This window comes from Marmota marmota, unplaced genomic scaffold (genome assembly GCF_001458135.2).
Source record: "Marmota marmota marmota unplaced genomic scaffold, marMar, whole genome shotgun sequence".
Lineage (NCBI taxonomy): Eukaryota > Metazoa > Chordata > Mammalia > Rodentia > Sciuridae > Marmota > Marmota marmota.
Genome location: NW_025999927.1, coordinates 3,246,917 through 3,273,579, shown reverse-complemented (window position 1 = coordinate 3,273,579; position 26,663 = coordinate 3,246,917). Strand labels below are relative to the sequence as shown.

The window sequence follows — 26,663 nt, the reverse complement described above, 5'->3', positions numbered from 1 at the left end:
AGTCTTACAGAGGCCGTGGATGAGGAGGGCATCTTGGCACCTGGCACTACAGAGCTCCCTGCAGCAGACCCCACATCCACACAGACCCTGCAGGCCGGTCCCTGCAGTTTCTGCAGCCTGGCTTTGGCGCCTTCCAGCTCTGCCACTCCAGTGGCTGGGGGCTAGCCTGATGTCTTTTCCAGTGTCCTGGTCCTCTGGGGGCTGGAGGCTGCGTGGAAGGACAGCAGTCTCTGGAGCCACCTCTCCTTTCTTCAGTGCCACTGCATTCTGGGCCCTTCCAACCTCCTCAGGCCTCTGTCCCTTTGCCTGGAGGGGACATCTGCTATCTGTGTATCTGCTCCAGGTCTCTTCTACCGGCCACTGTCTTATCCTGATGTGACCCAAATACTGTTCCTCAGAGGGACGCCCTCCAGCCCCCCATCAAATACGGCTACCTCCACTTCTCTGTGTGTCTGTCCCTGAGCTTTGACTCGTGCTGTGGAGTCCTGTGTGTGTGTGATGACCTGGTTAGGGCCTCTGCTCCCCCACACGGGGCACCTTGGAGGGTCCACCCAGAATGTGTCGTCTGAATGCAACCCAGTCCACAGCAGGGCCTCTGTGAACGTGGGCAAACGGCAGGCTGTTGCCACTGCTGCATTACCTGGACAAGAGCCCTGATTGCCCCGTTCCCCCCCCCTCGTGCCAAGGTTGAATTCTACTTGTAGTTAACTGCAGTGGTCCTGAGGACAGGCCTGCACACCTTTATCTGGATATGGAATAGTTATGCACACCTCATCAGAAAGTACGTCAGAGTCCAAGTTACTCCCATCTCCTTGGCTTCATAAAGCCAGGAGCTGAGGGCAAAGGTGTCCTGAAGTCACACTAGAACAGGCACAGGTGACTTAAAGGGCTACCTCCTAATGTATCTCCCCACACGTCACGCCGTCCTGACATCTATGGAGGCTCCCTTCTTTCTCACTGTTGTGAGCAGTGGCTGGACCCTGGCCACAGTGGCTCATGAGCTCCTGTAAACAGGCCATCCCCTCCTGCTGTCCATGGGCAGCTGCTCAGGACTGTCTATGTGAAGTCCATGCAGAGCTCCAGGGGCTGCAGGGGCTGCAGGCCTCTCTACAGGGGCTGGAGGGTTCAGCCACATGAGCGGAGGAGGTGGCAATGGGGCCTTCAGCTAACCTGACCTTGCAGAGCCACCAGTCCTGAATCTGCTGGAGGTGAGACATGGGTGGGTCAGCACCCACCAACTGTGGCTCCTGGTGGTTGTCACACTCAGGCCCCTGGAACACGCCGTCAGTGTGACACTATTGCTGGTTCCCAGAGATGGATGCCCATGGCTGCTATCTCATCAAATCCCTGCTCACCTGAGCCTCTGGTCCTGGATTTGAAGCCACATCCAAGCAGACCTGATGACCGCATCCAGGAAGGCAAAGCAGACCGTGGACCTGCGGAGACAGGGCAGGTGGGGAGGGCAAGAAGTGCAGGTGGCTTGTGAAAAGACCTGGAGGGGTTCTTGTGGCTCAGTCCCTCAGGAAAGGACAAGGTCTCTTGGGACACTCTGAGGGTTATCTGTGTCTGCACAAAGCAGGACAAAGCAGAGCAGCTCCAGGGGCTGGGAGTCTGAGGTGACCAGTAGGGCTCAGCAGAAAGGACACGACAGTGAGAATTCAGAGGGACACATGTGGCAGAAGCCCTCCTGTGAGGAGTAGGCAGTCTTCCTAAAGGAGTTGACTTGGGCCCGGGTTCTGAAGGATGTGTGAGGCTTTCCAGGCAGAGACTGAAAGGGCATTTCAGATAGTGGGCACAGTGTGGACCAGACAAACAAAACTGCTGTCCAAGAACGACAGCAGCCAAGAGAGATGCAGTGGCAGATTCAAGTGGACCAAGGTAGAGGTGACACCTGTCTAGGCTGAGTATGCAGCGGCAATGGTACCTTCACTGTTCCGTGTTACTCCTGCTTTGAGGTGAGAAGGACTGTGGTCATTGCAATGTCTTTCTGAAGCTGTAGGGCCAGTTAAATGGTAATGCCATTTTGAAACCCTGCATCTGTGGCCACTCCACTCCACCCTGGGGCTCTGCTGCAGGTGACGTCTTGAGCTGCAACAGGACTTGGGGATAACAAGGACAGTGAAATTGCAAGTGTTTCCTGAGGGTCTAGGGTCCCCTGCCTGAGGTGGGAGGCTGGCAGTTGGGTGATGGTCACATGGTTGTCAACTGGGAAGCTGTTCCACAAGTCGTCGCGGGGTTCCTAGAGGAGCAGGGACATGCCTCTCACAGGTGTGCAAGGCTGCTAAACCTCCCGGCTTCCTCCACACAGGACTTCTTGGAGTCTTGCAGGTCCAAGTGCCCTGTGGGCTTCCAAAATGGAGAATGTGGCCCAGGGTGGCTGTTTCCACGTGTGGTCCAGAAACCCTGGGTCCCCGAGTCACCTTAAGGGGCCTGGGGAGTCAGAACTATTTCCAAAACAGCAATAAGGCCTCATTTCACTCTCACTGTCACGAGTACATGGTGGAATTTTCCAGAGGCTCCATGACAGCCCAAGGGACTGACTCCAGGAGCGGAGACGAGAGTCCAGCTGTTCAGCCATGCGCGAGAGGGGCCTGCTGACACGGGGACAGCGCCTTCTTTCCACTGCTTCTGTTTTGGGAAATGAGTCATTAAAAAAAAAAAAACCTTATTTATGTTATCATGTAGTGATTTTATTGTTATTATTTTAAAACAAATCCATACATATTTTTTAAACTTCCAGGTTGATTCTTGAGGGTAAGTATCCATAGACCAAGCTCTTAGAGATCTCAATAATTTTGAAGCATGCAAAGTGTTCCTGAGGGCAAAATGTTTGAGAACCACTGTCCTGGTTCTCAGTATTTCTTAGACTTATTTGGTCCAGAGTCTCCCGGCCCATCCCTTTAGGTCAGGTGGTAACTGTCTGCGTGTCCAGGTAGCCGTGCTCCAGGTGGGAAGCCCTAGACTAGATGACCTGCCTCAGAGCCGGAAAGACATCGTCAGAGCAGATGCTGTGAATGTTTGGCCCCAGGTTTAAGTCCCGGCTTCTTCCCTCAGTAGCTGTGTGGCTCTGGGCACATCACCAGCCTTCTGGGGCAGTGTACCCTCCTGTGATGTGTCCTGATAGGACCTCTTGGTAACTGGCCTGCACTCTGGGGACGCTGCATGTGCTGACACAGGCAGCCCTGGGCACAGGCACCAGTGACAACGTTGGTGTTGCTATCCCTGCGCAGCTATGGTTGTGTCTTGGTTAAGAGTGATAATGATAGCGAGGGCCAGCCTCTGAGTAAGGAGTGGAGGTCAGGGTGTGAGGAGGTGGGCTCTGGGTCTGCCTTGACCCCTTGGGAAAACAGCTGGCAGGCTTCCCACAGCTGGCCGATGGTTGGCAGCCAGGGGCTCTTGTCTGTCAGCCTGGGTCCAGGCAGGATCTAGCATGAGAGTAACTTCTGAACTCTGCTTGGCTGGCCCTAGCCATGGTAGGCATGAAAAGTCTTCAGGGGCCCCAGAGCATGTGATGGGCCAGGCCTCCCAGGACAGCACAACGTCACTGCCTCTAAAGCCAAGAAAACAAAGAAAATGCTGCCCCGTGACCTGGCCAGCTGGTGGCGTTCCCCTTCTGGCTGCCTCTGGGTAGATGCTTCTCCGGCCAATGGAGTAAAACCAAGACTGCACTTGACCTTGGTGTAGTCATAGCCAGGAAACAGGAAGGTGACCTGAGGGAAACCAGAACAGGGGAGCTGGGTGGGGCCCCTGGGAACCATGTTAGCACGTGAGAGCAAGTGCGCTGATCATTGGTCCCAGGCGTGGTCACCCCGGGAGGGAGTCTGAGTCCCTGGCCTCCCTCAGGTGGGCCTGGCTTCCCATCTGTACAATGGGACCAGCGCTCTGCCCTGGACACACTTAAGGAGCACAGCGAGGAAACAGCCTGATCTCAAATCTTGGCAAATACGAAGTGACCTGGCTGTGTTTTCACCTTCTCCAACCAATGAGAAAGCCATACAACCGCCAGCTAAGGAGGGCCATCAGCTGTCCAGCTGTCCCCCACACCCTGGCCCTTCTTCAGCTTTCCTGCCCTACTGCAGTAACTCTGAGACAAGCGGCCTGGAGGGGACCCCTTAGTCTGTTTGGCACAGATTATCCTCAGAGGAAAGCCACTGTGGCCGGGGTAGCCACTAGCAGGCCCGGGGCAGCTCCAGGCGAGGAGAGGCAGGGCAGCCTGGCACTGATACTGACAGAGGGAAGCTTTCCAGTAAGGAAGTGGACAAGGGATGGAAGAGATGCCATGGAGCCTCATCCCCCTGCCCCCCTGGCCCCCAGGGCTGGAGGGCGTATCCGGCGGCACCTTAAAAGCCATGCCCTTTTATAGCCCTGAATGGGGCAGAGCACCTGCCCACAGTAGCTGTGTCTATGGGGCCTGACCCACCCTGACACCATCTTGATGCACAGGTGACCCGCATTGGCCAGGTGGCAGGTCTGCCAAGGTGCCACTCAGCCTAGAGGTACAGTGGCCACAGTTTCTTGTGTGAGATCTCTTTGAGCATGAAAGGAGGTGCTATTAATAATCAATCTGGCTGGCAGGAATAAAGGGGGTGAAGGGGACATGGGGCCACCTGCCTGGGTGTCACAGGAGGGTGATAAAGGATGGACCACATGGTGGTTTCCCACTGCAGGATTGCCAGGCCACATCACCAGGCATTAGCACACAGGTGGAAATAGCCCGGGATTTCTGATCGAGGAAGGTCCACCGCTGGAGGCATCTTGGGGAAGGATCACAGGAGCCTGCTCAACTGGAGAAGGTCCCTCCCTGGAGTTGGCTTGAGACCGAAACTGCAGGCGTCACAAGACCTCCCATCTTTCCAGGGCTTTGTACTTTCCAAAACACTGTCACAAGACCCCCAACCCCATTGAAAATCCCACCCAGCCGTCTAAGGGTGGATGGGCAGGCTGTCACTTGAGAGGCAAGGGAATTGAGGAGCAGATGGGCCCCAAACCTCCAGCCTGTGAGGAGGAAGTTCCCTGGAGTCTGACAGGGGACATTCTACTCACCAGGCCATGGCTGCTCAGGCCACTATCTGGGTTTCTTAGAAGTCATTTCTACCTAAATGAACCCACAAGAGAGTGTAGAGTTAGGAAGGAGGAGTGTCTTGTGCCATGGAGTAGAGGAGCCCAGGCGGGGTGAGAACCTGAGTGGATGTGGGGCTTGGACGCTACGGGCTTTCTACCTGTCCCAAGGCTTTGCATAACAGTCATGCCCAGGGCATGACACTGGGTGGGCAAAGGAGAGTGGCTTACTACTGTGGTTTCACAGGATGGCAAGAGGTCCGAGCTGAAGGTGGCCTTGGTGGTCATCTCTGGCTTCCTTAAGGAGGGAAGAGGAATTGCGGGTGTGGAGGGGTAGGAGGAGTGGAGGGAGGGGGAGAGGGAGGAGGTGGCCCCCCTTTGCCATGCATCTCACTGGCCTTAGCCTTGTTTAATCTGAAAAGCACTCTAAGATGGGGAATGTGCCTTGAGACTAACTCTATTGCCCAAGCTCACAGGCAAGTGGGGAGAGAGGATCTGAAATCAGTTCTGGGTGTGATTCTCTGAACCTGCTCTTTGTACCGCCCCTCCCTGCGGTGCAGAGAGATTACATCCCTGGTCCTAAGTCACCTCATTGGAAGAGGTTGGGCCAAGCTGACCCTGTCAAAGTCTTTTGGGGTCAACTCTCATTGTAAATATTTTCTCTCTGATTTTGCAAACCAAGGCAGTTGGTCACCAGGGCTGCAAAGTAGAGATAAGCTGGTGGGGAGGGAGCCACGGGCAATTTCTGAATGACTCCTGTTGATGGCAGTTACTCTGGGAGGCGAACACAGGCCACTCTGTGGACTTGACCAGGATTATGGTTTCTATGGTGTCAGAGAAGCCAGAGGACAATCAGTCCAGGGTGATGTGGTGGGACATTGCAGCCACCCAACCAGAGGTCCTCTGCGATACCACGGAGTAGGGCTGTGGTCTCTCTAGAGGAAGCCAACATCCCTCAGGAGACCCCTCATGCAAGCCATGAAGGGTGCCGGGGACCATCCTTGAGGCCAGGGTCAACACAGTGAGAACAAACAGGTTGTTCTGGAAGCTGTCCCGCCTACTGCCTCTGCCTGAGCACGGGGCCTGGTATTTGTGGAGACCTCTGCCTTATTTGTGGATCAGCACTTACCATATCCTGGAGAAACAGGTCAACACAGGTGGCCCTCCTTACCCGTGGGACCCATGTTTGAATATCTGACCCTAAAGAGGCACCTGGGTTTCCTGAGCTCCTGGGCCACAGCCCCTTCCCCCTCAGGCCTCTGCTGGGCGGCCTCTACCATGACCTCCTGTCCTTTGCCATCTATGAGGTCCTCCTCTGTGCCACCTCCCTTTCACTTTCAGCTTCTTACGTCATGAACCCTGCCAGAGACCCTGAGAGCAAGCTCACCCTCCACCCCCCAGTCCCCATATCCACGCCGTCCAGGTCCCCACTCTGGCTTCACTCCTCTCTCTGTTGTGTTTTCCCCTGAATTTTTTGGAGACAACAGGTCATTTCATCTCTATATTCTTGTTTGCATCCCTAAAGGTTAGGGGCATTGTTAGACATAGTGATATCATGGTTGGCGGGCCTCAAGTTTACACCAGTCCTTTGCTGTCCTCCAACACGGTCCATACTGAGATCCCCCCATTGTGCCAAGAGTTTCTAGCAGTTGATGTTTTGGAATCGAGTCCACAGTTAGACTTGGCTCTGTGTTTGAAGCATGGGGTTTGCTGTTCCGTGGAACTTCCCAGCACGGCTCCTGTCCCCTCCCTCATGTATGTCTGGATCAGGCCCTTTACTGTCCCTTTCTGGAGCAGAAGCCATTTGAGGCACCCTGTCTCCCTTCTGTGTTCCTGCTTGGCCTTGCACTGAGCATTAGAAGTGCCTGAGGTTCTTAGAAACATCACTAGTGTGGAGGGGTCACGAGTAAATTTTGTCTCTGCCACTTAAAACAAAGTCTTGAGATGTTGAAACCCCCACAACTAAAAGTCACCGTTGCATCAGAGGGATGTGTACACAGAGCAGACGGGAGACCAGCTGTGACTCTGCAATTCCGGAGGCCGGAACCTGGCACGTGGTGTGCACGGACTCTGTCCTCTACCTTTGTTCTGGGACTTATCAATTTTCCTGTGGTTGAATCCCACAAGCTGGTGTGGTCTGAGGAGGGCGGATTAGGGCCCAGGGTCTTGCCATTACCTTTCACAGTGTGGCCAGGGTCAGGAAGGCTGCCCTCCCCTTCCTGAATATGATGAGGCTGCTGGAGTCGGGGCTGGCAGGGCAGGCTGCTGACAGCCCCTGCCCCTTGCCCTGCTTTCTGAAACAACCCTCTGATCTCATCACTGAACTTGTTTATTTCTGGAGGCACAATCTGTACACTATCAGTGAGCAAATAAGAAAATATGGCTTGGATTATGGAATTCAGCTTTAGGATTTATTTGTTCAACAAGTTCTTTTAGAAAGTCCACCATGTTCCAGGGCCTGCCTAGGTACTGGGGTCCAGAGATGGACAAGAGCAATCTTGCTAACCAGAACTTCTCTGTTCAATGAAAGAGACTGATGCACAGCGTGCAGTGGAGGGACGTCCAGGGGTTATGGGGGCAGAAGGACGCCCATCTCAGACTACTGGAGCCCAAGGGCTTCCTGGGAGATGGCATCCCAGCTGAGTCTTAAAGGATACACAGAGTTCTCTAGAAGAAGGGGAGGGGAAGAGGGAAGAACTTTGCTTATGTATTCCCAGGAGAGGGATTCACATGGGCAGAGGAAGTCACACTTACCCCATGTTTCCAGAGACACGTGCAATGGGATTCACACCTCATTCATGATATCCACAAAATACAAGCTTTGTGGAGGTTAAAATAGCTTGTGCAAGGAATCAGAGTGATGGTCACAAGCTACGTGGGACCTGGCTCAGTACCCTGACCTCGTTCTAGGCTTAGAAAACACCCATTCTCGATTAGCAATGACAAACCCTCATCAGTGAGGGACACAGAGGGGGGCTGGGCCTGGAGCACCAGGGTGGACGTCGTTGCTACATTTGGAGAAGCAAGCTGAGGCCTGGTCTACACATGAGCAGCAGCCCCAGGGTCTCTTCACAACATCCCTGTGGTCCTCTGGGGCTGGAACCCCAGGCCAGAGGATGGGGATATTCCTCTTCCTGCAGCAAACAAACTGGGGTGCAACAGGCAGAAACACCTGGTTAGAAGTAGGTGATGATTAATGTGCTATGTGAAACCGTTAGAGCATACATTACTAATGTCATTATCAATATGATCAATCTAAGCAGTCTGGAGGAAGATCAGGATTTTTCATCTCTTCTCCAAGCCCGATGATGTGTGTGTGTGTTTGTTTGGTGGTGGTGCTGGGGATTGAACCAGGGCCTTGTGCCTGTGAGGCAAGCACTCTACCAACGGAGCTATATCCCCAGCCCAAGCCAGATGCTTTTTACAAATCTCTGGTCAGATCCCCTGTGTCTCTCCTAGTTGCAGGAATTCTGTTAAAACCGCTGGCCCTGAAGTGTTTGGCACCACAGCAACCACCAAGCAGTGGGCCCTGCACTTGGAAAGCTTGATTAGAGGAGGTAAGGAAGCTCTCATTGCCCAGCTCCATGGCAGGCAGTCTTCTGGATGCTTCTCCATGCTATCCCACTTCTCATGAGCCCCACCAGAAACCCTTGTAATCAGCCCAGATGTTACAGGTGAGGAAACTAATATTCTGACTCGGGAGCTAAACAAGAATTCTGACTCCAAATTTTGTAGGCTGCCGGTGCGTCAGGGTGGTGGCAGGTCCAGTCCCCTGTCCTGCATTCTGACCCTCATACCACGACTGTACTTGTGTGTGATTGGATAGAGTCCTCCAGGCAGACTGTCTGGATTTGAACCCAGCCTCTGATCACTATTCACTCTGGAAAGCCACAACCCTGAGCCTCCTCTCTCTTCCTTCTAAACGGGCTAACCATGGACTATTCCTCCTCAAAAGCCTGACTGATTTGGGGGTGTCTGGAGCAGGCGTCAGCACCAGGGAGCACCCATGAGGCTAACTGCTATCATGGGACCTTTGCTTGAAACCAGAGTGACCTTTTGCCTGGCTTGCATTGTTCAGGAGAGGACAGTGTATTGGCATTGGCAGGGAAGCAAATGTCATATGTAGGAGGATGATCAGGCCCCTGGGAACAGGGAAAAATTGAGTCACTGGAGTCTGGCAAGGTGGGAAAGGCCAGGCAGAAACCAAGAAATCAGGGCTGGTAAACAAGATGGGACCTGCGGGACACAGTGGAGGAACAGGCTTGGGCAGGTGGGGTCGGCAGCTCTCGTGGCTGAGGAGGGTGCTGGTGAGGGAGGGCCCTAGTGAGGGACGGCATGGCCCTCCAAGGCATGGTACTCTGGATGAGCAGTCTGAGCCCATTCCTGCCCCTGGCTAGATGTGCACCTGGGGCACTGTCCTGCAGCCCGCTGGAGTCTCCGTTTCCCTATCTATTAACTGGGAATAATGCTCTCTGCTTTACAGGGCAAAGTGCAGACTTTTAAGGAACAAGGCCCGTGGAAGGGAGTGCCCCAGAAGTAGCATGGTGTGAGGGGGAGTGCCCTGCCCACCTGGTCCCTTGGCCTCCCAAATCTCGCATCATCTCTACAATGGACATAGGAACAACGTCTACAGCTGTGGAGCTGCAGGTGGCACAGGGCTTGTGAGGGCTCCTGGTGCCACAAGGTTAGGGGATGGCATGGACAGTAGAGTGATGGCTGGGGACCCAGGAAGTTGTGCTGAGGGCCACCTGAGGGGAGCTGCTGTCCTTGGAGAATGGCAGTTGCTACAGGACTCCATGGAGGCCCAGCATCCTGCCTGTGACCAGGCGAGTCCTTTGTGTGACAGAGCCCGATCCCCCCTAAAAGGCAGTGAGCTCAGCCCTGCCAGAGCAAGGTTGAATCCTGTGGCTCCTGTCTCCAAACCGCACTGTCACAGTCGTTGCCTGCGGGGGACTAAGCAACAGCCTTCTCTCCTCTGGGTGACATTGACAGGCAGATCTGAGCAACACTGTGTCTCTGGGGGCCTTCCTAGCCTCAGACAAAATGGCCATTGGCAGGACAGGGTAATGGTGATATACATGGGGCCCGCCGGTCGGGCAGGCTGGTGGCTTTCAGAGCTATCTTGGAGGTGACATTCCATTAGGGGTGGGTGAACTTAATTTTAATGGCAGGATGACTTCATATTTCATCATCCTCTCCAGGCCTGAAGGTCAATAGAGAACTTTCTTTTCTCAGGAGTCACGCTGCAAGAGCCCCGTACACAGTGCCAGTTTTGGTTGATGCTGAAACACTGAGCTGAAAGGTACCCTCTTGCACAAACCACCTCATTAGTTCATGTGGGCTTCCTGCCCAGGGTCCCTGGAGCCAGACGCCTGGGGCTGGACATGGACTCCTGGGCTCCAACACCCCTGACTGGGTGGCCTTTAGCAACTTGCTAACCATCCCGTGCCTCAGTTTCCTCATCTGTGAGGTTGGGAATGACAGTGTCCTCCCAAGTGCTGTAGCGAGGACCCCACAATCCGGGTATGCAGAACCCTTGGATCGGTGCCCTAAACCAGCAAGGGCCGTGGAAATGTCAGTGGCTATTATTAGCTGTCCAGGGAAAGGAATCACTGAAGTCATTTGAAAAATGTGTTCAAGAGCAGGGTTGAACCCAGAGTCAGGCAGCAGCCAGGGCTGGAGGGAAGAACAGGGGGTTGGTGTGGAAGGCGGGCTGGGCCGACCACCAAGGCATGGGCACGCCAGGTTCTAGAGGGTGACTGGCACCATGTGTGCTGCCTGCCAAACAGAGTTCCGTGCGCCTCTCTAGAGAGAAGGAAGCATTTTCAGAGATCTCGGTCACAGCAGGAGTGTAGGGAGTAAGCAACCAGGAGAGCCACAGGGCAGGGAGCCTGCAGGACATGGGCTATGGGACGGGACGTGGGGTGAAGGAGCAGGGAGTCAGGGCAGCTTCACTGCGTGGGAGAGGCGACCTACTGAAGATGGTGTTACTGAAGATGGGACCTGAGAGGCCTTGGTTTAGCACCTAGCACCGGAGGTCACAGTGGGGGGTCAAGGCTGGTCCTGGGTGGGGCTGGGGTAGAGGTGTGGGAGTCACCTGGGGGAAGGTCTGGGGTGTGGGACAATCGGAAGTGGACTCATAAGAATTTCTACGAAGAGCCCAAAGTGAGCCAATAGTGTCTTCCAACAGAGAACAGGGCGGCCTGCCTGCAGGGAGGAAGTCCAGCTCTCCCACCCTCTGGGCCTTTGCCATGCTTCTTACCTCTCTGGATGGGCCCTTGGGCTACTATCCTGCAAGTGTGGTTTGGCTTTGGTGTGACCTTGAGGTTAGCCAAGCTGTTCTGAGATCTCCCTCCCATCGTATGGTGGTGGCCTTCTCTCCCACCCTCTGACCCCACCTGCACACAGCCCCTCCTGGCTACCGCTGCAGACCTGGCCCACTCAGCCCTCCCCTGTTCCTCAGGATCTCCAGCCCTGCTCTCTGTGCCCTCTAGGAACTTAGGACAAAGGTCCAGGGGTTGTGTTGACAATGAAATGGGAAAGCACCCGGCATTGTACCCAGAACTGACCCTTCCCGTGGCAACAGCCCTCAGTACAGGGTGGGAGTGAGGGCAGATTGGCAGCGGCCTTTGTCTCCTCTTCATGGTGTTATTTGCTCTACTGCAGAAGTGAGTGTTGGCCCCATTACTCCGGATGAGTCAGGAGTCCCCACCCTTCTGAGTCCTTTGACACACACTCCGTTATCAAGTGTGCTGTTACGAAAGCAAACGCAGTGAGATACGGAAGCAGAGATGTGTGGAGCCGCGTGGCTCTGGTGGAACTGAGGCCAGCTGTGCTCAGGACTTCCTTCTGATAAGACCCTCCTGAGGAGGTAGGAAGCCTCTGAAGTGGCCTCCTAAAGTTGCCTCCTAAAGCTCAAGCCTGTGTACAGTCCCTTTCCACACTGGAGGGCTGACTTTGTGACCGCTAGGACACTATGGAAATGGCCGGATGTGGCCTCAGAGGCTGTGGCATAGAGATGTGGTGGCTCCTGCCTTGTTCTTTTGGGTCACGCTGGAGGAAACAAGATGCCACCTCAGGAGTACATTCCAGAAGCCACGTGGACAGGCCCACGTAGTGAGGACTTCAAGTCCCCTGCCAAAGGCCAGAGAGGTGACCATGGAGCCATCTTGGAGTGGGTCCTCTAACCTCAGTCAAGCCTTCAGATGACAGCAGCAGCCAGAATCCCCCAGTAGTCACTCCTGGACCTGGTCCACAGAAACTGTGACGTCAGAAATGCCCTTGTTTCAGGTGCTAAGTTTGTGGCTCATTTGTTAGAGTCCCAGTTAACTGAGACCCACGGCAGGCACACGGGCCTTCTGGCTCAGCCTGGGTGCATGCCCTGGTCTCCCTTCCTGGTCCTCATCCCACCTGTTTCTACCCACCGTTTCTCCCTGTGCTGCTTCTGTTGCTCCGCAGGCTTCTTGCCACCCGTGGGCCTGGGCTGCTCTTCCCTGGGCGTTGGAGTTCCCTTCCCCTCTGTGCCGTGTGGAAGCTAGAGTTCACAGAGATCCTCAGCCCAAGGGTGACGGGCAGAGTCAGGCAGCAAGTGGGTGAGAGGGTGCATGGGAACCCTGAGCCCTGGCATGCCGCTGCCCTGCCGCCCCCCCCCCCCCAGGGTTTTCCTCCTAGGGGATGTCCCCTGTCTGCGAGAGTCCATTTAACAAATGGCAGGAGAATGGTCTCACGTGAGTTTCAGGATTCAAACCAAAGAAGATGCTGGTTCTTGTTCTGTTTCACTTATGGAAAAACCAGGAAAGCCCGCCATGCTAGAAGAGCTAGTGTGAACCTAGAGATGGCACGCAGTGAGCCTGAAGATAGCACACAGTGAGTCCAGAGGTGGGCACGCAGTGAGTCCGCAGGTGGGCACGCTGCAGGCACTGAAGAATACTGGCTGAACAAGTGAAGGACTGAGGGGCGATGACCTCACGTCACCTGCTCTGCTCTGAGGAACTTGGGGTGGGGATTGTGCTGTGTCCTGGGACTCACGTTGTCCCAGGAAAGCTGGTGAGGGACTATGAGGTGAATGGGGAGGCGAGGGGCTTCTGGATTATGAGGAGGGGGTGACGGAGCTTAGGAAGGCTGCTGTGCAGGGAGAGAGGCCACAGGCACACCCTACAGGTGCAAGCCCCCAGGGGGTCTTCCTGGGTCAGAGAAGTCCAGCTTGCCCTGCAGGCATCCAAGGTCCCCACTGGTAGGAGGGACCCGGGGCAGATGCATGTGAGCCTAGAGAAGGACATCATGGGCCTCCAGAGCAGCTCTTGGTACTTGGGAGGGGACGAACTGCCTGTCCCAGGAACTGTTCAGTCCTACTCACGTGGGATGGGGGCCCAAGAGTGGCAGGACCAGATGGTTCTTCCTGGACAGATGTGTTGCCCAGGTCCATGGACCAGGCTCTGAGAAGCCCTACGCCGCTGGCCTGATGCAGAATGTTGAATGGGCTGGGTGGGAAGGTCCTGTCCTAGCTGGCTCTCTGTGATCTCACTGTGTGTGGTCTGGCTACTCCAGACGACAAGGGTGTATTTGCCTCTGTGGACAGGAGTCCCTTGTCTCTTTAGCATTTTCAAGGAGAGACAGGAAACACATTGCAGGGCCCTGTTACTCCTGAAAACACCACGGCACCAGTGCCGGGGGCCTGCGTTCTTTTCTTGACCCTTGAGCTTGTGAGCTGGACCCAAGTCTTCCTTCTGTCTGTAGTTCTTGATCATGGGGAAAGGTGGCCCTGGAGAAACCAGTGAGTCCAGGCACGAGAGGACTCTGCACTTACTTTGGGCACATTGAGTATGGAATGGAGAGGGGGTTGGTGGTTCTGCATCATGGCCAGGGGCAGAGCCTACTCCAGTCAGGCCTCCTGAAGCCCTGCCAGGCAGTCTGTGTTACTGCCTGAGCACCCTCTGGGCTGGTCCTCATCTGTCCCCTGCAGCATGGGCTGGGCTGGGGCTGGAACTTGGGCTTACATCTGTGCCCTCTATTAGTGACAGCAAATGCATTCTCCCCAGGCCACTTCAAAAGCCGGGGAAACTGGAACCTCATCAGGACAACTCAGCTCGTTCCCTTGATGAGATCTGAGGCTGGTGGGAACTGGACATTCTGCAGAGGCCTGGCACCTGTCCCCCAACCCCGCCCTGTCCTCCTCCATCCCCCACGGCTCAGTGGTTCCCCTTGAAGTCACAGCGGTGGAACAGCATCCTTCCTTGGGGCAGCAGCTCTGCTAACCTCGAACATACTGTGCTCTGAGCTCATAAATTCACAGCAATCCAGGGAGAAGCTGGAAGCGCTCAGACCGGCAGGGACCAGCGACTCTGGAGACTCTAGTTTGCTTTTTCCTTTCCGTAGGCAGCAGATGTGCCACCTCATCTTGCAGTGCTTGGGCTGGTTCTTGGTTCTTGCTCTTCTGAAGAGGAAGGTGAAGCCCAGCTGTGAGCAGGGGACCCTCAGCAGGAAAGATGTTTAAAGCCTGAAGAGAAAGCTGTCCATTCCAGGCCTCTAAGAGAAATGCAGATCAGGAAGAAAGCAGAACAGCAGTTGCACATCTGTGGTCCAGGGAAAAGCTCAAACACAGCAGAGGTCAGGCTGGGCCGGGCCAGCTTTAGCACTAAAGCCTGGAGAGGAACCATTCTGGGGTGGGAGGCTTCTCTTTTCTCAGCTATCATAGAACCTGTCTGTTGTTTGCCTAGATGTCTTGATTAGTAGCCATTTTCATTCCAAAGCCATCACCGTCCTCTTTTTGAAAAAATAGCTGTCCCTCTGTTGACTTCATCTTCCAGAAATGACCTGTGGTTGGCATCTATCCAACTTGTGGGCATCCTTGGTTACCCATTTATCCTCAACCCTGCCCCCTTCCTCCAGAGAGACTTTAAGATGGGAAAAATACGTGGCAGGTATAAAACAATAGGTTTATCAAGAGCCCAAGGAACTGGCAGGGAAAGAGGCAATTAGTTCACCGTTGTTTTGGAACCAATGACTCTTTCTTGGTTCACAGGATTGAAACTATAAGAAATGTTGCTTCTATCCTTGGTCCCATCAGCTCCTACCCAAATAACCACACGTGTTAGTTCCTTGGGTGTCTTTGTCAAACACAAGCAAGTGGGGGGGAGGGTGTCTTCCTTTCTCTCCCTCTTTCACAGAGAAGGAAATGCAATGGCTCTTGAGAGAATGGAAGGATATTCAATCCCTTATGTTCACAGAAATGCCAACAAAGACTGTGATAAAATAAGCCAGGTTGATACGAGTTAGCATTCTGCATTGGACTTTGCTGTGTTCACTTTACCGGGTATCTTGGACATCTTTCAAATCTGTACAGTACAGGAAGAATGGCCATATTCATCTTTACAGTTTCAACGTGTCTTATTTATGAACACACCATAAGTTTATCTTACTACTTTCCTATTGATAGACATTTGATTTGCCTCCAATCTTTTGCTACTATAAACAGAGCTACCCAGGTATTTCCTATATGTATTGGCACACCCAAAGGATAAATTCCAGGAAGTAGGATTACTGGGTCGAAGGGCAAGTGTAACTTTGATGAGGTTTCCAAATACCGTCAGCGGGGTTGTACCCTCTGTCCTGCTGCTAACAATGGACACTAGGCCCCCTCCCCCACAGCCATGCCACCTGGGCATTTCATTGTAGTTTTCATTTTTCCTTCTCGGTTTTTTCAAGAGCCATTAGCATTTCCTTTTTTTAAAAAAAAAATTTATTTTTTAGTTGTAGATGGACACAATACCTTTATTTTATTTATTTTTATATGGTGCTGAGGATCAAACCCAGGTCCTCACACGTGCTAGGTGATCACTTGACTGCTGAGCCACAAGCTCAGCCCAGCATTTCCTCTTCTGTGAGCTGTATCCTTGTATTCTTTGCCCCATCTAAACAAAACCTGTTGGCTTTGCTCTTTTTTTCATAATAGTTTCTCAGAGCTCTCTGTATGCTGGTAGATCTGCTGTCTGTGATATGAGCTGCTCTGCGTTGCTATTCAATGTCTTTTGGTGCTTTTGCTCATGTTTTGTGAGAATTCAAAAAACTTTAGGTGGTTTGTACAGCAATTTTTAAAATGGATTCTGGATGAAAGAGAGGCCTTTCACACTCCAGAGTTCATGAGGAATTTGCCCACATTTTCTTCTAGTACATTTATTGTTTCATTTTTAAAAAAAATATTTATATCGTTGCTGCATTTGGAACTGACGCTGGGGCCAACTACAAGGTTAGGATTGAGCTAAACTCTTTCCTGGCTGTCCAGTTGCCATTGGCTGACACCATTCCTTCAGGATGGCACCTGTGTAATGCACAGGATTCTGACCATAATTAGGTGTACTTATGTATCTTCTAGCTCATCCTATTGCTGGGGCTGTCAGTCCCTTAGTCAGCACCACACTGTTTTCATTATGGAGACTCCATGATATGAGGCAGAACTATTTCTTTCCATTCCTTTCCCCCTCTCCCTGCCCCTGCTAGAATGCTTTTCTTTTGCCGTTTCTGGATATTCCTTTTGAAGCTAATTTTTTATTAACAAGTATCCACTGTACATATTTGTGGAATTTCAATATAATATGCACCTGTGCACACTGATCAAGTCCAGCTTTGCTTTGTCCACCTTCCCTCCACCCCTTTCTGATCTCTAGTAATCACTATTCTACATTCAGGCCCACTTTTTTTTTTTTTAAACTTCTGCACATGGGATAGAACTTCTGGGTCTTGTTTATTTCACTTAACATGATTTCCTCCACTCTCACCCAATTTGCTGCAGGCTGCAGGACTTCATTCTTTTTTATGGCTGATAACACCCCACACCTCTTCTTTATCCATTCGTGCACTGGTGGGCACATGGACTGATTCCATGTCTCAGTCATTGTGAACAGTTTCTTGGCTGTTTCACTTTCCAGATGAACTTTAGAGTCAGCTTATCTAGGTTTTTTTTTTAAGCTGATATTTTTATTGAATTTGTAAAGTAATTTAAGGAGAATCAACTTGGCAATAAATCTTCCTCTCTTAAAATGTGGTACGTGTTCCCACTGGCTCTTCTCTTCCTTTTGATTTTTTAACATTTTTTTCTTAGACATTTCATGCATGTATCCTTCAAGTTTATTTGAAGGTATTTTATTGAATTGACATTGTAAAAACACTGTTGAATTACACTATTACACTAAGATTTTATTTCACACCAGTCAGAAAGAATGGCAATCATCAAGAATATAAATAATAATCAATGCTGGAGAGGATGTGGAGGAAAAGGACCACTCTTACACCGTTGGTGGGATCATAAATTAACAAAACCACTATGGAAATCAGCAGGGAGGCTCCTGGATAGACCAGGCATGGAGCCACCATATGACCCAGCTGTGCTACTTCTCAGCATTTCTCCCTGAGGAATTAGGGCCATTTTACCACAGTGACACATGCTGGCCCATGTTTATAGCAACCACAATTCACAATAGCCAAACTATGGAACCAGCCTAGGTGTCCATCAACAGACGAATGGGTAAAGAAAATGTGGTATATATGGAGTTTTATTCAGCCATAAAGAAAAATGAAATTATGTCATTTGCAGGAAAATGGATGGAGCTAGAGACCATCATGTCAAGTGAAATAAGTCAAACTCAGAAGGTTAAGGATTTTCTCATATGTGGAGAATAGAAACGACAAAGGAAAAGAAAGGTGTGTGGGGGGGTGAATCTCCTAAAACTCATAGGGTGATCAGCAGAGGAAAGGGACCAGAGGGAGGGAGGTGGGGAGGGAGGGAAGTGTTGGGGGGTGATATTGGCCAAATGATGTTGCTGTGTTGTGTGCACGTACGGTACATAACGACAAATCCCGTCAACACGTGCAGCTAGAATGCACCCAAAACAAGCCTCCTGGAGGATGCGTGGCTGCCTGGCCTGTCCCCAGTGGGCTGGTGTCTGCAGCGTTGTCCAGCCTGTCGGTTGACATGCTATGGAGCTCTCATTGTTTGTCATCTTTTTTTTTTTTTTTTCAGAAAACCTTTAATTTAATGAAGAAAAATGTTACTTGGGCAAGTGTCCATATTGGGTATTCTAGCTTCTAGAAGGCAGCCCCAAATAGGATTTGAGCAAACTGTAATGGGGTGTGATGCGCCAGAGTTCTCCTCTTGAAAATCAGGGGTCCTTCCAGAAGGTAGGATTGGAGGATGCAACCCAATATCAGAAGCTTACTCTGCACCAAGATTAGAAATGTGTAAGAGCACAAGCAGTGGCTTGGGAAAAATCGTGACAGGGGTGCCGTGTCTGTGTTTAGATCCTGTAAGCCTCAGAGCACAACTGGGAAGTGTCCCCAGGGGAGTGGGACAGACGCAGTGGGAAGCAGGGTTCTACTTGGCTGCCTGTCCTCCAGCTCAGGTGGCATTGGCGACCTAGGTCCTGGTCCTTAGCCTTGAGCTCCAGCACCCCAACAGCCTCCTCTCTTAGAAAATGGGCAAAGAAAGGGATCAGTCACTCATCTGATTCCTTGGAGATAGGGAGAAAGTGACCTTGGCAGGTGGCCTGTGAGGGCCAGGGAGAGATAGCAAGCATATTCTGCTCAGGTCAGGTGTAGGTCTAGGGTAGGAGGCAGATCCAGCCCCAACACCCCAAGGCCTGGCGTGTTTGATAGTTTATTCAACCAAAGACTTGAGTTTCATAGGGGACTTGGGGCTCTTTTTTTGTGGGGTGGTGCTGGGGATTGAACTCAGGGGCACTCAACCACTGAGCCACATCCTCAGCACAATTTTATATTTTATTTAGAGACAGGGTCTCACTGAGTTGCTTAGCACCTTGCCATTGCTGAGGCTGGTTTTGAACTGGCAATCTTCCTGCCTCAGCTTCCTGAGCTGCTGGGATTACAGCATGCACTACCGTGCCCAGCAACTTGAGGATCTTCTTTGCCTTCACCGCCCACAAATAAGGGAAGGGTAGAGCTACTGGTGGGTGCTAGCGTCATGCTTCAAGCCATCTGTGCGGCTCTTGATTTGCCCTCAAAGCAGACTCCAAAGTGTCCTCTTTGCTTTCCCAGATGGGCGAATGCAGGCTCAGGGGGCACTCACCGGTGCAAGGCCACTCAGCTAGCAGGCACCTGTCCTGTGGCAGGAACTGGACGCTCGGCTCAGGAGAGCAGCTCCGCCCTTGGCCGCTTTGCCTGCAGGTTCCCATGCCGCTTTGCTTTGAAGAAAGAGCTGGGCTACGAAGAGACTGTGGTCAGAAAGATCAAGTATTCTAAGCTTCTCATGGGGGGGGACATTGGAGGGGCAACAGCACCCGTCCCGTCCCTGCTCCATCCCCTTCTCCCACTGGACCTGAGGGGTCCCACCCTGGAAGAGGCATCCTCGAGTGCTGAAGGCTCAGAGGGACTCAGGGTTGGAGGGAGCCAAGGCAAAGATGGGAAGGGTGGCTCGCCTCCCCGCCCATCCTGGTCCCCTCCAGCTTGTCACCATAGTGGCTTTGGGCCGGAGGCTCTGCAGTGGAGAAAGCTGGGGTGAGGACAACTTAACAGGAGGCCACAGTGTTCTCCCACCCGCTGTGCATGTTAGCAGCACTGTCTCTGGTAAGAATTAGAAGCTCAGGGATTGCTCAACCCAGGCTCCGAAGGCACCGAATAGTTCTGTTCTCAGGCTGGCTGGATTTCTTTCTGCGTTCAACAGTCCTATTTCTGTCTTACTCAGATGTTTCCAAGAATCCTAGAAATAAGAAGACTCGTGTTGGTCTCCTCTTCCTCCTGCTCCTCCTGTGTCTCCCACGTTAGGTTCTATCTGACAGGGATGGCCGAGGCCAGCCTGGTCATCCTTGTTGCCATTCCTACTAGTGCTGAACTAAATATTCAGTCTTCACAAATGCACCCAGTTTGACACCAATTTTGAGGAAACTTAATTTTAGAGACAGAAATGCTATCTTGAGAGGCGGCCACTAGTCGCACATTCCTTGAAGAGATTGAGGCAACTCCTGGACCTGCCATGCTGTATGTCCCTGCTCTGTGAGGGTCAAACAAGAGAAGCTCTGCTGTCCTGTGCAGAAGCCCATGGCAAGGCGGCTGCCTGTGCGGTCAGCGACTGGGTTGTGCACGTGCAGGTGTGGCCAGACCCAGCCCTCCCGCTCTGCACCCGCACACTCCTTTTGTGGACGGGCCATGCAGGGACCTGTCCCAGGAGGGCCTTGACTTTCCTCCCAGGGAATAGGCTTAGATTTGGGGGGACACTGGTGTAACCCAACTGGTGATGAAATCTGCGGTCCATAGCTAGGGAAGCTTTTACTCTACTTGACAAGCAGCTGGAGGGTCACTGAAGCCTTTTACAAACCTTAACTCATTTAATCCTCATAACAATTATTGTTTCCTTTTCATTATTCCTATTTTCAGATGAGGAAACTGAAGTACAGAGAGGCCAAGTAATTGGATCACGATCGCACAGCACACCTGCTGCACAGGGGGATGGATCCCAGGCCACTTGGGGGCAGAGTCCACGATGCACCTTACTCCTCATGAAGCATCTGTCTTGTGCTCTGCCTTGGGCTTGGCAGAGGGGACCCACGTCCACTTCACCACGGTCCCTTCCCTCTGGCAGCCCATGGTCTATGAGGCACTTTGCCCCTGGCATCTCCTAGACTTCAGCCCTCTTTATAGCCACACTGGCTGCACTCAGCTCCAAGGGTTGTGGTCACTACAGGGCATGATGGTTATTTTTATGTGTCAGCTTCGCCGGGCTGTGGTGCCCCATTGTTGGTCAATCACCAGTCTAGATGTTGCTGTGAAGGTATTTTTTGGATGAGATTAACATTGAAATCAGTGGCCCTGGAATAAAGTACATTGCTCTCTATAATGTAGGTGGGCCTCATCCCATCAGTTGAAGGCCTTAAGAGGCTGATCTCCCCCAAAGAAGAGGGAACTTTACCTGCAGATGGCTTTCAGCTTGGAGCTGCCTCCACTCCTTCCTGGGCCTACTCTGAGATTTTGAACTTGCCAACCTCCATGATTGCTTGAGTCGATTTCTTAAGATCAATCTCATTTTCTCTCTCTATGTACAACTTATCGGTTGTGTTCCTCTGGAGAATCCTGGCTACGACAGGGAAATTGTGTTTATGGGCTTCACTAAGCAAGCTCTTCAGAGGCAAATGGGGTGTGTAGGTGGGTGGTCAGAACACAAGTGACTGCATCTGAGAGCTGTCGGACCCTTTCAGAACTTTGGCAATGCAGATGTGCCCCAGGAGACGGCATGTGAATAATGAGCTGAGCTTGAGAGTCAGCTCTGGCTTGGGCCCTGGGACCCAGGCTACACATTTCCGAGGGTGGTAGGCTGGTGGGAGGACCATGACTTTCAGCATAATAGGAGGGTTCATTGCGCAATATGTGCCACCTCTTCAACGTCCCCCAGAGCATCCACCACATGCCAGGACTTGGGCTCTGTGCTTATAAGTGCTGTTGGCAAAAGCTCAGTGAAACATGCACTTTGACTTACTGTTCTCAGAGAGGCTTCCAGAAGCGTTGTGTGCCATGCTGTGTTCAGAGGTGGCACGCCACCTGTAGGGATGGGGAGAGGTCCTCTGGGAAGGTGAGCACGGCAGAGTAGCTGTGGGGACAGCCTTGGAGCCAGTTGAAGAACCAGTGAAACCAGAGTTTGAGATAAAACTTAATTCACCACTTCAGCATTTGCTCTGAGGGTCGAGGGTGGAAAGCCATGTTCTTCTCCACTACCGTGGAACGGTGGGCTCAGCTCCCAGTGTTGCAGCTGTATGTGGGACTCTGCTCTCCAGGGTGCAACAGACCCCAGAAGCTCACTGTCAACGTCTCGTCTTTCCGGGTTCTTTTTAGCAAGTCCAAAGAATGAGATTGATGGGACAGCAGAAAGCAAGAGTGAGAGATGTAGGATTTATTCAAGTGTGAAGCATAGAAACAGAACTCAAAGACAAGAGAGTAACCAGTAGCAGGTGGGTTACTGAGTGTGTTGGTCTAGGGGTTTATATAGCACTTGGGTCAACACTATTGGTCCATACTTATGCTAATCAGGTTTGGAAAAGTACTAAAAGCTATTGGTTAAAACTTATGCCAATCGGGTTTGGAAAGCACTGACACTATTGGTTGGCCCTTGGGTCTGCGCTGCCATTCCCTTCTGCCCATTTCTGCAGGCTGCAATCCCAGCTTCCCAGGAGGCTGAGGTCCGAGGATGGTGGATACTGGGGATTGGGGGCCATGGCACTATAAAGAGTGGGCATGAGCACCAGGCCTTGGCCTCTGTAGGGTGACAGGTCAGCGTGCCCTTGTTTGGCTCAGCCCTGGCTTGCTGTGTTCTAGCTGGCCTGGTCATGCTCTGCCGCACTGGGACAAGGGTTTGGCTTTACAGTGACACTATGATGTATCTCAAAGTGCTCTAGAGGACAAGAGTGCCCCAGAGGGACTCAGCAGAGTCTGAAAGAAGCGAGGGTTCCTGGTGGGGGAGCCTGCTGATGACATTTGCCACAGTTTACTCGCCTTGCATTAGCTGCAGTGCCACCTTTACTGTGAAGCAAATCAGGAGGGAAAAAACTGCCTTTCCAAAGTGGTTACAATGCCCCCTCAGTGCCCCATGATAGTGACGAGCACCTAAGCCTCATTCTGGATAAGAATCAAGTGAAACCAGAATTTTTCCTTGGAACGAACAGACTCACAGAATGCACCTGTCACTTGGCAAGTCTCTTTGGCCTTCACAAGCCCCAGGGGCATCCTGAAAGAAGACTGGAGGCCCTGCCGATATAAGCCATCTGGGTTCCTACCACTCAAGTCTTGGCCGGGAAAGGCCAGGCAGGGACATGCTCAGTAACCCAGTCTCTGCCCTGTGAATGGCACTAGCTCCCCAGTTCAGCTGTGAGGAATCTGTGGGGTTGAGATGGATCCATGATTTCTGGTTGCTCCACAGATGTGGAGTGGAGCCCTGGGGGCTGCATCTGGGCCTGGGCATCCCTCACAAGGCTCTGTCTTTGGGAAAATGCATCCCAAGTATCTGGGTTGGCTGGTTGGTTAGTTGGTTGATTGGTTGATTGATCTGGTCCTTGCCTACCACTCACCAGGAAGTATCAGGAAGTCTATGACCGTCTTTCTGGTGGGAGTTGCAGAACGAGTAGAGCTTTGTGGGGTGGAGGTGCTCCAGAGACAGAGGGATGTGGGGAGGACTGTGCTCTAGCCAGTCATGATCCAAATGTGCTCATCAGGAGCCAAGAGGTAGAGGGCAAGGGGCGGGGTAGGGGGGGTGGTCCCTCATTCACATGCCACATGACATGTTCAGTCCATCCAAAATCAAGTTGACTAAGGCAGAGAAGTTTGAGCCCACTGCCCAGCTGGCTGTTCCAGGTGCTCCTCAGAAGCCAGCCTGGGTCCTGGGTGTGTGGGGTATCCTCAGCACAGGCTCTGGGCCCAGCAAGTCAGTGGTGTGTGAGGAGAACATGCAGCCTCCACTCCGCTGTCCAGAGGCCTGTTTGCTTTCTCTTGGCTCTGAGTGGGCGAAGGCTGGCCTGGTGGAGCCTGGGCCATCACGGGGGTTTTGTCCACTATCCTGTGCTTCAGGGCTGTGCTCTGCAGCACACCAAGAGAGAACTTTCCAGAGCAAAAGCCAAGCGTAAGAGCTCAGCCTGGCCCTGGCCTGGCCCTGGCCTTGAGCACTGCCCTTGGGAAAGTGAGATCACCTACATCCCCCTTGTTTGCAGAAGCATTGGCCAACAAGTCCATACCCAGGGGTCTGGAGGACACTGCCATGATCCTTGGCTCCCAACCTCCCTTCCCGCCATCCTGGTGTCCCTTCCATCTCTGTGCTCTGGAAGAGCTCAGGAGGTGACATCCTGTGTGATTCCGTGAGGATCTTGTCAAGTCCTCTTGTCAGAAACATCATTTGTTCTGGTCAAGGCATCAGAGCTGTGAGTCCCCTTGTGACACGGGACTCACACTCCTGCTATGCATTGTCAAAGGGGCTTTGCTGCCCCACCTTCTTCCAGTCTTACTGAGGAAACTTGGGTGAAGACTTGGGCATGGCCTCCCAGGGTTGGGAACAGGCAGGATCACACTTGCTTAGTCCCGAGTCACAGCAGGACACCATCACAGGTGGTGGCTGTTGGAAGTGAAAGTGTCACGAAGGGCCTTCAGGATTCAAATCAGGGCCGCAGTTTCTAACCACTCTTCCTTAAGAGGTTACAGGCTCCTCCACCTGCAGCACGTGGTGGCTTCAGTTCCTCCAGGACCCCTGGTGTCCTTTGGCACCTCCTCCTTCTCTTGTCCACTGCTTCAGATAAAGGGGAAGTGGAAGAAGGACAGGCAGGGCTGGAGCTGGGTCCCTGGGGGGTGGCTGGAGCAAGTCCCCTGCCCATTCAGCTTGGCCCTGACACACAGCCCTCAGGACTTTCCACAAAACACTACATGTGTTTTCTGCTTTGTTATCTCCTGTGAGTCTTTAAGAACATGTAATTCTATGGCTTTGCATCTGTGGACTAAGCTCCTCCAACTATGCATTGTAAAGAGCTTATCTTTTTAGCTGAAAAATAATAGCAACAACATGTTTGTCCCTGACAGTCTGTGGCAGTGCCTGTGGACATGGTTACCATCTTCTGTCCGAGTGGAAGACATCTGCACACCTATGACTGGTCCGCACACACTTACCAGATCCAGTGTCATGTTGTTGAAGACTTGATCGAAGAATCTCTGTTCCAAATGGCAACAGACGCAATCAGAGGTTTAATGGGAGCAAAGCTGTGCAAGCCTGCAAAGTGATCCTGAAACTGCTTGCTGTTGGAGCATGTCCCCAGGGGTGGGACTCTGAGTCCAGATAGCAGGAACTTCCTTTTTAAAAAAAAAAAAAAAAACTATCATCCTTCCTGCAAATGTGGCCAGGGCAACAGGCACAGCCAGCAAATATGCTAAAAATAAATGATCAATAGCTGTGAGGGTGGAATTGCTTTCTGATTTGTTCCACCTGGAAATGTCGCAGCACATACCGGTACCACCTCTGGAAAACACCCCTCTCTGCCTTGTGGGTACCAGCTCCTGATAGCATTTTAGGGTCTTGGGTTTAGAAGTTTGACCGTTTGTCCCTGAGTGGCTGTCCTCAGCAAGCAGACCCCGTGTGGGAGAAGGAAGGTGCTGGCCAGGTCTCTTCTAGGACACAAAGCCAGTGCTCCGAAATTGCCTCCCTTCACCCCCATCTTTATTATATTAACGACCCGTTTCTTACCTCATCTTGTCCTCTTCTCCTGACCCTTAGCGTTTCTGCAGAGTGCTTGCCTCATGCAGTGTCTTGGGCCATCAGTGCGGTTCACCCAGGGCATCTGGCTAACAGCCAGTGAGCTAACTGCTGCTGGACGTCAGCCTTCCCTGAGTGGGAGGGCACACTGAAGGAGTTTCTCTATTTTTATTTCCCCAAAATGTGCATCCACAATACACAAAGAGAAGCAAACACTGGAAAGGGTGCCCTTGTGGACTCAAGATTCTGTACAAAGCCTGAAAGAGGAAAGAGTGGGCCTGTCACCAAAGCCAATCTGAAGGAGCCTTCCAAGGGGGAAGTCCAAGAGTCCACAATGCAAAGACCATTTCTTGTGTGTTTAGCTACAGCTGATTCTTGGTGTCTGCTACTGGAACCTTCCATGCATATACTTCCACACGTGGCAGGTCCTGGGACGGGGAGAGGCTGGCTGAGGGCCATGGCAGGGAGTCCTCCCGGGACAGGAGGCAGGAGGAGAAATGCAGGCGTGGTGTGGATTCTGATGAGGAGTCCCTCCTGATGTCCACTCCTTAAGCCACCTTCGCTTGGGGAAGCATGTCCTGGACCATTGAAGAGCTAAATCATTTTGAGAGATGTCTGAGAAAGAGGTCCCCCCACCCTGTTCCATGTAGAAATGACCCATTGAAAGAAAAGCCTTTCTATATCAAAGCTCATCTGTCTCCTTTCCCAGGAAATCTCCACTTCCAACCTCATCTAGCATGAGCACAGGTGATGCTCCGAAACTGTCTCCAGATCCACCATGAACTTGGCCCCAGGGACCCAGACAGACCTGAAACCATCCAATTCTCTCTCTGCCACTTCACCCCGACTCGTCATCTTCAACCCACTCCACAACCTCAGAAGTAGCAGTGAAGTCTCCATTTTAGTTTTGATATGACAAGGCTATCTATTTCTTTTTTTTAATATGTTTTTTAGCTGTGGATGGACTTTATTTTATTCATTTATGTATAAATGATGCTGAGGATCGAACCCAGTGCCTCACACATGTGAGGCAAGTCTCCACCACTGCCCCCACCCAGCCCCAGCCCGAGGCTATCTATTTTGAAACTCTGAATTTTTAGTCTGAAAAAATACTACTGTCTAATTGATGTTTAGATCCATTTTTTTTTTGTCTAATGGACCAAGATGTCTACAAATATAACACAATAAGACCAATTAGCACATTTCTTTGTAAGTCAGGTTAGTGAAAAAGTATTTTAATGGACAGAACCCATCACCATTTAAGGCCACAAACTCATCTTGGGAAAAAATAATGAATCAGAGAGTTTCATTCTAATACTGCTACTTTCCCCAGCCTTTTAAGGCACATTCTAATATCACCAGCTTCTTCTGATACAGAATTCTTCTG

General features: G+C 52.0%; 1 long non-coding RNA gene across 1 annotated transcript; it reads right to left on the bottom strand.

The window, feature by feature from the left end:
• Positions 1-15,815: 15,815 nt before the first annotated feature.
• LOC125615907 lies at positions 15,816-25,532 on the bottom strand. The gene is made up of 3 exons (XR_007346513.1): positions 25,268-25,532; positions 19,136-24,876; positions 15,816-18,078 (listed from the first exon to the last, which is right to left on the bottom strand). It is a non-coding gene; the product is annotated as an uncharacterized LOC125615907 (long non-coding RNA).
• Positions 25,533-26,663: the final 1,131 nt, after the last annotated feature.